Source organism: Dermochelys coriacea, chromosome 1 (assembly GCF_009764565.3).
Source record: "Dermochelys coriacea isolate rDerCor1 chromosome 1, rDerCor1.pri.v4, whole genome shotgun sequence".
NCBI classification, from domain to species: Eukaryota; Metazoa; Chordata; order Testudines; family Dermochelyidae; genus Dermochelys; species Dermochelys coriacea.
In genome coordinates, this window is record NC_050068.2 from 6,046,084 (window position 1) to 6,055,929 (window position 9,846).

The window sequence follows — 9,846 nt, forward strand, 5'->3', positions numbered from 1 at the left end:
GGGGTTGGGGGGTGTTGAGTTTTCAGTCTCAGCAGGCTCCAGCACTGGTTCCCCTTGGCCTCTCAGGCACATTTGCCGGGCACTGACTGTCTGCTACCCTTCTCCGAAGTGGGCTCCTCAGCCCACCTGCCCCAGGACCAGCATTGAGCCCCCAAGATGTCCCAGTTACTTAAATACCACCCCCCTCTCCCAGAACTCCAGCAGTTGTGGAGCTGTACTGCCCCCGCCCCCCGGTCTAACACCTTTATGCTCTTTTACACTTAACCATGTAACACAGGTGCGTAGAGACCATACACAGCATTAAACATCCAGCCTGCCAGTATCCCTCTCTCTCTCCTCCTTCCCATGGGAGTCCTTGGGGATCCATCTAGCCTCAGACAGGAGGGAGGTCCCCTCCTCATGCAGACTGTTGCATTCTAATTGCCCTCTCCCCGCGACTGGTGCCCTTTATCCAGCTTCTGTAACCTTTGTCTTCCTGGCTGGTGCCCATTCCTGTGGGTTTATTATTTTAAACTCCTCCTGGTCAGCTGGTCTTTTTTTTGTTCTCCTCCTTTCCTCTGCTGCCACCTTTCCTGCCCCCCCCCCGCCCCCCAGTCAGCTAAAAACTGGTTTTCTAAGGATGCAGCTCGCCTTGTGTCCCAGATGTTTCTACCTGAATAAGATTAAGTCCTAAGCACCTTCTTATTGTATCTGCCTGGTGCAGACGTGATACAGGACCTGTCAGCAATGAGCCACAAGAACATTGAGGGCCAGATTTTCACAAGACAACTTCACACCAACACCCAGAATGCGTACCTTGTATGGTTACAGCCCAGGCATAAGCCCTTTTAGACTGGCATAAGTGCACCTACACTAGGGCTTTGGCTCAGCTATGTCAGCAAAAAAAATCCCACCCCTAATTGACATAGCTGTGTTGGTAAAACTTGGGCCTTAATTGGATGTATTTGAGTCTTCTTGCTCCAGTCATCTCTAGTCCAGATAGATCCATCAACGGCTATTAGCCAGGATGGGCAGGGATGGTGTCCCTAGCCTCTGTTTGCCAGGAGCTGGGAATGGGTGCCAGGGGATGGTTCACTTGATGATTCCCTGTTCTGTTCATTCCCTCTGGGGCACCTGGCATTGTCCACTGTCAGAAGTTAGGATACTGGGCTAGATGGACCTTTGGTCTGACCCAGTATGGCTGCTCTTATGATCAGTGCCACAGAGATATAGACGTTAGAGACAGAAAGGCTGTTAGCTTCCATCCATTCCACACCCCATGGAGGATTGCTCTGTGTATTCTCCAGGGCATGTCCAGTTTGATTTTAAATATCCCCAGGAAAAGGGCTTACTTTTTCCCCAGGAGACTCTTCCACAGTCTCAGACATGGATGCAATTTTCTCCTATTGAGCATAAATCTCACTTCTCCTTGCATTGCCCTCCCATGCCTTGCAATTTATCTTTATTATTTCCATTGCAATAGTGCCTAGAGGCCCCGATCCTGACCAGGGCCCCAATGTGTGGGCCAGTGTGAGGAGGGGAAGTGTCCAAACCATCTTGCTTTTGACAGAATGCAACAGATGGTCAAAAACGGTGGAGACGGGAGGATGAGGCGATGGTGAAAGGACCAGGCTTTGCGTGGAAGTTCTGCCATCACAGCTTGCCACCCGCCTAGCACCGCTTGACGGGCAGGGCATCATGGCAGAGGCTAGCTAGAGGGGACCTGCAGGAGGACAAAGTGATGGCCTTACAGATTTATCTGGAGCACTTGTTCTGTGAGTAAGGGGCTGTGTGAGATCTGATTGTATCCATTCAGTTTCTGTTGGCTCTGTGTCTCTGTGCCTCGTGCAGAGGTCTAGATCTCCGACGTCCCCCTTGCTCATCAGCTAGGCTTTCACCAATGCGAGCAGCCCTGGAAATTTGATTGGAGCCTCCCCTCAGCGAGATGCTGAGTGAGGGGAAGGAGGTGGAGATGCAGTGGCCCGGGAAGCTGAAAGCTAGCGTATTCTTGCAAAGGTGAATTTAACGCTGATGGATGGCGCTGGATTGACAGAGCCCCAGGGACTGTTGCTCACTGTATCTGCAGATCAGCTGTAGCTGGGCAGGTCTCTTCCTCCTGCATGTGCCCAGCCCTGAGCAATACGCATCAACTCCAGGTCCTGCAAGCCGCAGTGGCCACCACCATTTTAACCAGGTCTAGATGTGCTCTGGGGCAAATGATTTGGTCTGTCTGAGCTTCACTGGTGGGAGCATCTAGAAGAGATTTGGAGGTGCTTGGTAAAACCTGATGAATACTGTACTTTGACCTGCTGATTGGGGCCTTGCTGTACAAATATATATTGGTTTAGTTTACTAGGAGGGTGTCAGGAAAAACAAGCAGGCAAGGGATGAAGGGCTCAGGATCAGCTGTTTCTCAGCTTACAGCGGAGGACAGGTCAGAGACGAGGCCAGGACGGGAACATAAAAGAGCTGACAAATTGCCTCAAAGTTAAAAAGGAAAATGCTCTCTGGAGAAGGTGGAGACATTCAGGGGAGCCAGACAGAGACACAGGTCCTGCTGGGGTATCTGAAGATAGGCTGGCTTTGGTTACCATCTGGGGCTGGGAATTCATTAGATTGCAGCCTGGGGCTTGGTCTAAGAGGGGGAGAATTGTGCAACTCCACCCTGAGACAGGGAAAGACTTGAGGGGTGCCCTCAGGGACACCAGTGACGGGGCAGAGGTGTGGCTGGCCTGGCAATCGTGACTGCATCAGTGGGGAATTTGGAAGGAAAGAGGCCAGTGCTACACCCTGTGCTATACCTTTGCCTCCAGTGGGCCCCAGATGAACCGAGGGCAGAGTTGGGCCCTCACGGTTCTGCTGCCGATCCACCAGGGCCAATCCACGCCCGTGCACTCTCCCGCAGCCAGGCTAACGGCAGCACTGGTACTGTAACAGCAGTGGGGATTCCCCATTTTGGAGTTAATTATCCCATGCCACAGTGCAGGGCATCAGCTGCCCGTGGTGTCCTGGCATTCCTGGGTTGTGGGTGAAGGCTGCTGTAGATAAAATGCCCTGTCCTGAGCCTGGCTGGCTCAAGGGGTCGGTAATGAGCTGTGGTGCCTTATATCTCTAGGTCACTGTGTCACGGCCAGGGTGTGGGCGATCAGACCTACTGGGTGGACATAGAGCCACAGGCTCAGGACCAGAGCCCAGGGACCAGAAGCAGGGCCAAGGAGCAGGCTCGGTCATAGCAGACAGCTGGGGAGCCGCCTGGTTGCACAGACAACTTCCTTTTGAGGATCCCCTCCAGGCCCCTGGCCCAATCAGGGAGCCCGGGAGCACTGCCCCTGAGGCCCACTGTGAGCAACACATCCTGTGGTGCGTGGGCCCATAAAACTCACAGACAGTCAATTGCTGCTTGACCAGGGCAGGTGGCGTGGATGGAGCAGTCACCCAGGGACTGATTGAATGCTACAGACAGCTGTTCTGGGTCAAGGAGTCTGGTGGTCTGTCCAGCTAGAGGCCTACATTGCAATCACCATTGGCTTCCTCAGTGGAGAGGTCCAGGAGGGAATAGGCTGGAAAAAGAAGCCCCCATTTGCAGGAGGAAGCGTGGCTTTTCTGAGCCCGTGTGCCAAGGACTGTGTCCCCTCCCATCCGCACTAGATTTCTCTTTCGCAGCAAGTGCTAGTCAAACTCCGTGAGCAGCAGAGCACAGAGCTAAGTGACTCTCTTGTGAATTTCAACCCTGTACGAGGAAAATAATGGCGAGATGCATGATAGAAATGAATCTAAAGATGGGACTGAACCAAAAATCCCAGCTCTAACCAGCCCTGAACTCTGGGAAAGTTCTGATCCACATAGACTCATAGGCATGTAGGACTGGAAGGAGACTAGGTCATCTAGTCCAGCCCCCACTGCTGAGGCAGGACTAAGTATTATCTAGCCCACCCCCGATAGGTGTTTGTCTGACCTGCTCTTAAAAACCTCCAATTCCACAACCTCCCTGGGCAAATTATTCCAGAGCTTATCTATCCTGGCAGTTCAGAATTTTTTCCTAATATTTATCACCCTTTGCTTTATCACAACCTTTTATGTACTTGAAGACTGTTACCATGTCCCCGCTCAGTTTTCTTTTTTTCGATCTTTCCTCGTAGGACACATTTTCTAGAACTTTAATATTTTTGTTGCTCTCCTCTGCACCTTCCCCAATTTGTCCACACCTTTCCTGAAATGTGACGAATTACTTACAACACTCCTGCTAATACATCCCAGAATAATGTTCACTCTTTTTTCAACAGTGCTGTATCGTTGACTCGTATTTAGTTTGTAATCCACTGTCACCCCCAGATCCTTTTCTGCCATACTCCTTCCTAGAAAGACAATGTGGGGGAGGGAACATCTTGTATTGGACCAACTTCTGTTGGTGTGAGAGAGAAACTTTCAAGTTTACACACAGAGCTCTTCAGGTCTGGGAAAGGTACTAAGAATGTCAAAGCTAAATACAAGATCAAACAGATAGTTTAGCATACGTAGTTAGCATATATTCTAAGGGACCATTCATGGTGAAGTAGCCCATTAATAACCCTGTAGCCAGAGGACAAAAAGGGGCGGTGGGGTCTAGCAAAGTGATGAATTTAATCTCCCAGGCTTGTCTTTTGAAGGTGTTGTGCAGGTTTTCTTTGAGGATGAGGACTGAGATCAGATACAGAGGGATCGCTTTATGGAGATCCTTCCAGAGTGTAGTGATTGTTTGGTTTCACCCACATAGCTGCATTTAGTGCACTGGATGAGGTACACCTCATGTTGTGATAGGCATGTGTAGGATCCATGAATCTAGAAAGGTGCTTCGTGTGTGTGTGTGTGGGCAGGGGGAGGTGGATAACTGTAGAAATGGAGATATATTTGCTGGTTTTGCATCTGTTGTTGTGGCAGGGTCTGGTGCCACTTTCAGTTGGTGTGTTCTGGTCTATAGGGATCTTGCATCTGATGGAGAGCTTGGGGAGTTTGAAGGTCAGAAGTGTGGCTTCAGGAAAGAGTCTTTCAGGATGGGGTCCCCATTCAGTATGGATTGTGATTGTTTGATGATACCCCATATGGATTCCAGGGTGAGTTGGAAGGTGACCAGTCAGAGGTGAGTTTATTTCTGTACTGAAGCAGGTTAAACTCCCTCATCGATTTCCATCACAACTTCAACAATCACCACCTGTCCATTAAACTCTGTCTGGGACACTCCCACACCAGCAACAACTTACTGGACACCACCACAATCACCTTCAACAATGGAACCCTGCAGAAAAGTACAGACAAGAAACCCACGAGTTACTACCACCATCCCGAAAACACCAAGAAATCTGTTCTCTGCAGTCAGGTACTCAGCTACCACAGAACATGCTCTGAGGAGAAGGTCCGGGATACACACCTCAACACACTCAAAACTGCCTTCACCAAATGAGGACACTACACCAGAGAAGTAGATCACATCATGGAACAGGGCCACTGTCAAGGTTCCTTCCTCACTCTGAACTCTAGGGTACAGATGTGGGGACCTGCATGAAAGACCCCCTAAGCTTTTTCTTATCAGCTTAGGTTAAAAACTTCCCCAAGGTACAAACTTAGCCTTGTCCTTGAACCGTATGCTGCCACCACCAAGTGTGTTAAACAAAGAACAGGGAAAGAGCCCTCTTGGAGAAGTCTTCCCCCAAAATATCCGTCCAAGCCCTACACACCCTTTCCTGGGGAAGGCTTGATAAGAATCCTCACCAATTGGTACAGGTGAACACAGACCCAAACCCTTGGATCTTAAGAACAATGAAAAATCAATTAGGTTCTTAAAAGAAGAATTTTAATTAAAGAAAAGGTAAAAGAATCACCTCTGTAAAATCAGGATGGTAAATACCTTACAGGGTAATCAGATTCCAAACATAGATAATCCCTCTAGGCAAAACTTTAAGTTACAAAAAGACACAAAAACAGGAATATACATTCCTTTCAGCACAGCTTATTTTACCAGTCATTAAACAAAAGGAAATCTAACGCATTTCTAGCTAGATTACTTACTAACTTAAAAGGAGTTGGAAGGCTGCATTCCTGATCTGTTCCCAGCAAAAGCATCACACAGACTGACAAACTCTTTGTTTCCCCCCCTTCAGATTTGAAAGTATCTTGTCCCCTCATTGGTCATTTTGGGTCAGGTGCCAGTGAGGTTACCTGAGCTTCTTAACCCTTTACAGGTGAAAGGGTTTTGCCTCTGGCCAGGAGGGATTTTATAACACTGTATACAGAAAGGTGATTACCCTTCCCTTTATATTTGACAGCCACTCAAATACCCCAAGAGAACCTGCTTCAATAGAGAAATAAAATTCCCTCCCACCATGTCCCCCTTGTTTCACTAATATCCTGGGACCTACATAACTACACCAACACTCCTTCCTGGGCAGGCATGTCCTAGTTTGTGTTTGTGCAATTGACTATTCCTGTCTGACTGCAGCACTTTTCATTTAAAGTTTGTGGCTTGAGCCTCTCTCTAAATCAACTGAAAACTGAGGGAGAGGGGTGGGGATCCTCCGAGATCATGTGTGGTAATTGTTCCTATTCCGTCTTCCTGGGCTTCTCTTGCCCTTTAGTTGCTTCTCCTGCCCCCTCATCCCACCTCCCCCTGATCCCCCTCCCCCTCCCCCAGCGTGTTTGGCTTTTATCAGCTTGGACCGTGCCGTCAATTATTCAGAGCCACTGGGGAAAGGAATTAGCAATCAGCTGGAGACTGCCATGCTGGGTGTGACGGGGGTGGCGGGGGGGGGGGGAGAAGCAGGGAAAGTTCAAGGAGGAGAACGCTGCCTCTGGGAAGTTAGAGAGCGCAGAGATGGAGCATGAGAGAGGGGTTGTTACCCTGCGGTATTGGTGCTACTCCAGGGTTATACGTAGCTTTAGTATGCACTGTGTGCAATGCCTCCCGTGGCCTTGGCAAATCCCCCTCTGAAAAGCATGGGAGGTGCTGCAGCTGGAGCAGCTTAGGGGCCCATCTAGTCCAGTACCCTGAAGCCAGGAGAAATTTCTGGATCTCGACTAGAGCCCTGATGCATGAAGACTGAGTCCAAAGCATTTTCTTTCAGCCAGCCTCATAAGCCCCTTCCCCCACCAGGTGATCCCACTCCCAGCCACCCGCTGCCAGGCTGAGCCTTTCCTGCAGGGGACGGTTGTGTGGTGTACGCCACACAGGCAGCTGTCCGAGACCTGCAGGGTAATGTGTGATGGTTCCTGGGGCCACTGGGAGGGGGAGTGAACCAAGTGCTTGAACCTCAGCCCAGTGGGGGACACCAAGGTGTGTTAACCGCAGAGGGGCATGCAGCTGAGTCTGCAGCCAGGAGGGGAGAGAGAGGTGGTTTGTGCACTTAGCTGGTGACCCGCCTGCATGCAGCTCATCCCATGTCCGTCAGTGGCCCGGAAAGAGGAATCTCTTGCAGCTAGTTCACAGAAATTTCTGCCCCTGGATCTTCCCTCCCAAGGTATTCCCTGTCATTAATGCTGAGAGCCTTTAAGTACTTCATGCCTAGTTGTGCAGAGGTGAATTTTACAAACCTAGTATGATAAGTGACAGGTGCCCAAGGGGTTTCTGTGCTCAGAATCGCAGCATTTGCATGGGCTACCTGCTGCCTGCTTCCTCTGAGCATAGGGAATTTATTCCTCAGATGATCTGTGGAATTACAATGATAGCACCTCCTGGACTCTTCTATTTTTACAGGAGATTAGGATTGGGGATCAAAAGAATTGCATAAAAGGAGACCATACGTCCCATCAAGTGTAAACCCCTGCCAGCAGTCTATAAAACATACTTTGGCCCTGATCCTGTCATCTCAAATCTGTTTAAGCTTCATCAGGGAAACTCAAGTCACAATTCTGAGGTCTCCAGTTCCAGTCTGGAGCACCCTGATATTGGACATTAGACTGCAACCTAAGGATTAACTCAGAAAACTTTTTGCAACTCTAAAGCTCACCAACTTTACCATGAAACTGACTTGAGAATTCTATTCATGTCTCTATATATAACGATGTCTAGTTACTGCAGGGCAGAGGGAAGCATTGGGTCATTAACCGGGGCCACCTCCTACCCACAGGCAAGCTCCTTCTCAGGCTGCAGCAGCTCCTGTCCCAGCTTCGGAGCAGAGGGAGCGCAGCTGCAGGGGTTGGGGGGGAGGTGGAGATTGTGATGGGATGTAGCCCCAGCATGAAGCCTGGTAGTTGTTGGAACCGCTGTGCCCCTAAACCATTAAGCTGGGTTGACCTCTCCCCATGCTCTTCTAGTGACACACAGCCAGCCTCTCCGGGCCGTATTATCACCCAATATAACAGCAGGTGGCACCACACACCCAACTAAGTTACATGAGTGTCTTATCTAAACAACAATGGAGGCACTAACCAATTTCCCAGATCTCCAGCCTTGCACCCCTGCTGAAGCATAAACCCAGAATTAAACTGTCTTGAACTGCACAGCGATCTGTACAGCGTAAACTCATTGAATAGTCTGCTCCCCCCTCGATGGAGGGAAGATATTCAACACCCTTTCTTAACAGAGCTAAGATTTCCAAACACTTCACTCAAAAACACACTGGTTAACATAAAACATAAATCAGGTTTATTAACTATGGAAGGATAGATGTTAAGTGATTATAAGTGATAACAAAGAGATCAAAGCAGGTTACCTAGGAAATCAAACAAACTTGCAATCTAAGATTTATACAAACTAGAGAGGATTTGAATCAGCAATATCTCACCCTGACTGAAGATACAAGCAGTCTTACAGATTCTTGAGGCACAGGTTACATCTGCTTTGCAGACTGGGTTCCCCTCCCCTATTCAAAGTCCTTTCCCTTTCAGAGCTTCTTGAAGGTTTTGAGTTGTGCAGGAAAGAATACAAGAGATGATGTTATTCCCCATCTTTTATAGTTTCTTCCAGCTTGCTGGAAGGTCTATGCATGTGATGTGGGGGAATCCACCCCCTTTCTCCAAACATTCTTCATTGTCTCTGTGCTCCCTCTCAGGAGGCTTCCTTATACAGAGTTCCTGTACTAGTGGTTTCTTCCCTCAATGGGTGTTGACGACAGCAATTAACGTTGTCTGGCTACTGCACTGACATACCTGAAAGGCTAGTTTTGGGTCTTTCCAGCCTCACATCACACTTTAGTAATATACACATAGCACGATTTCATAACTTCACATATAATGATCGCACATACAATCCAAGGAAATATCAATGTTTAGCAGATCAAGACTTTTAGAATGATACCTCACAGGGAATATTTTGTACAAAACATACCATAATTACATCACCATGGTAAATATGGGTGCTTTGGAGTGCAGAGTATCACAGGGATGATCCAGAGAGTGACAGGGGGAGGAGAGGAGAGAGTTGCAGGTGGGGCCTTGAGGGGAAGAGGTAGAGCAGGGGTGGAATGTGGGGCAAGAGGCAGGGCATAGGAGTGAGGCCTCAGGCTTCCAGTTACCAGCAATTAGAAATGTGGCAACCCTATGAGTTGCACAGACAGATTCCACAGTTTGTCACGCTAAGACAGGGCAGTAAGGTCAGGAAAGGATTTAATGTCTCTTTGACTGGCTAGTCAGTGATTCAGGGAAGAGGGCCCAGCACCATGTCACCAGCCAGCTCTGCATGGAGCTCAGTCTGAGAGCCAGAGCACCAGGAGAAAGCTTTAGGTCCCTTTATGAGTAAAGAGCTGGAGGAGCCTATCCTGGATCTGTTGGGTCCTCACCCCATAGATGATAGGATTTAACATGGGGGGCACCAGGAGATACATGTTGTCCATGACAAAGTGGAAATGCAGGGCCATAATTGTGCCCAAACCATTGCGTGAGGCGGGTATCCTTTGTTGG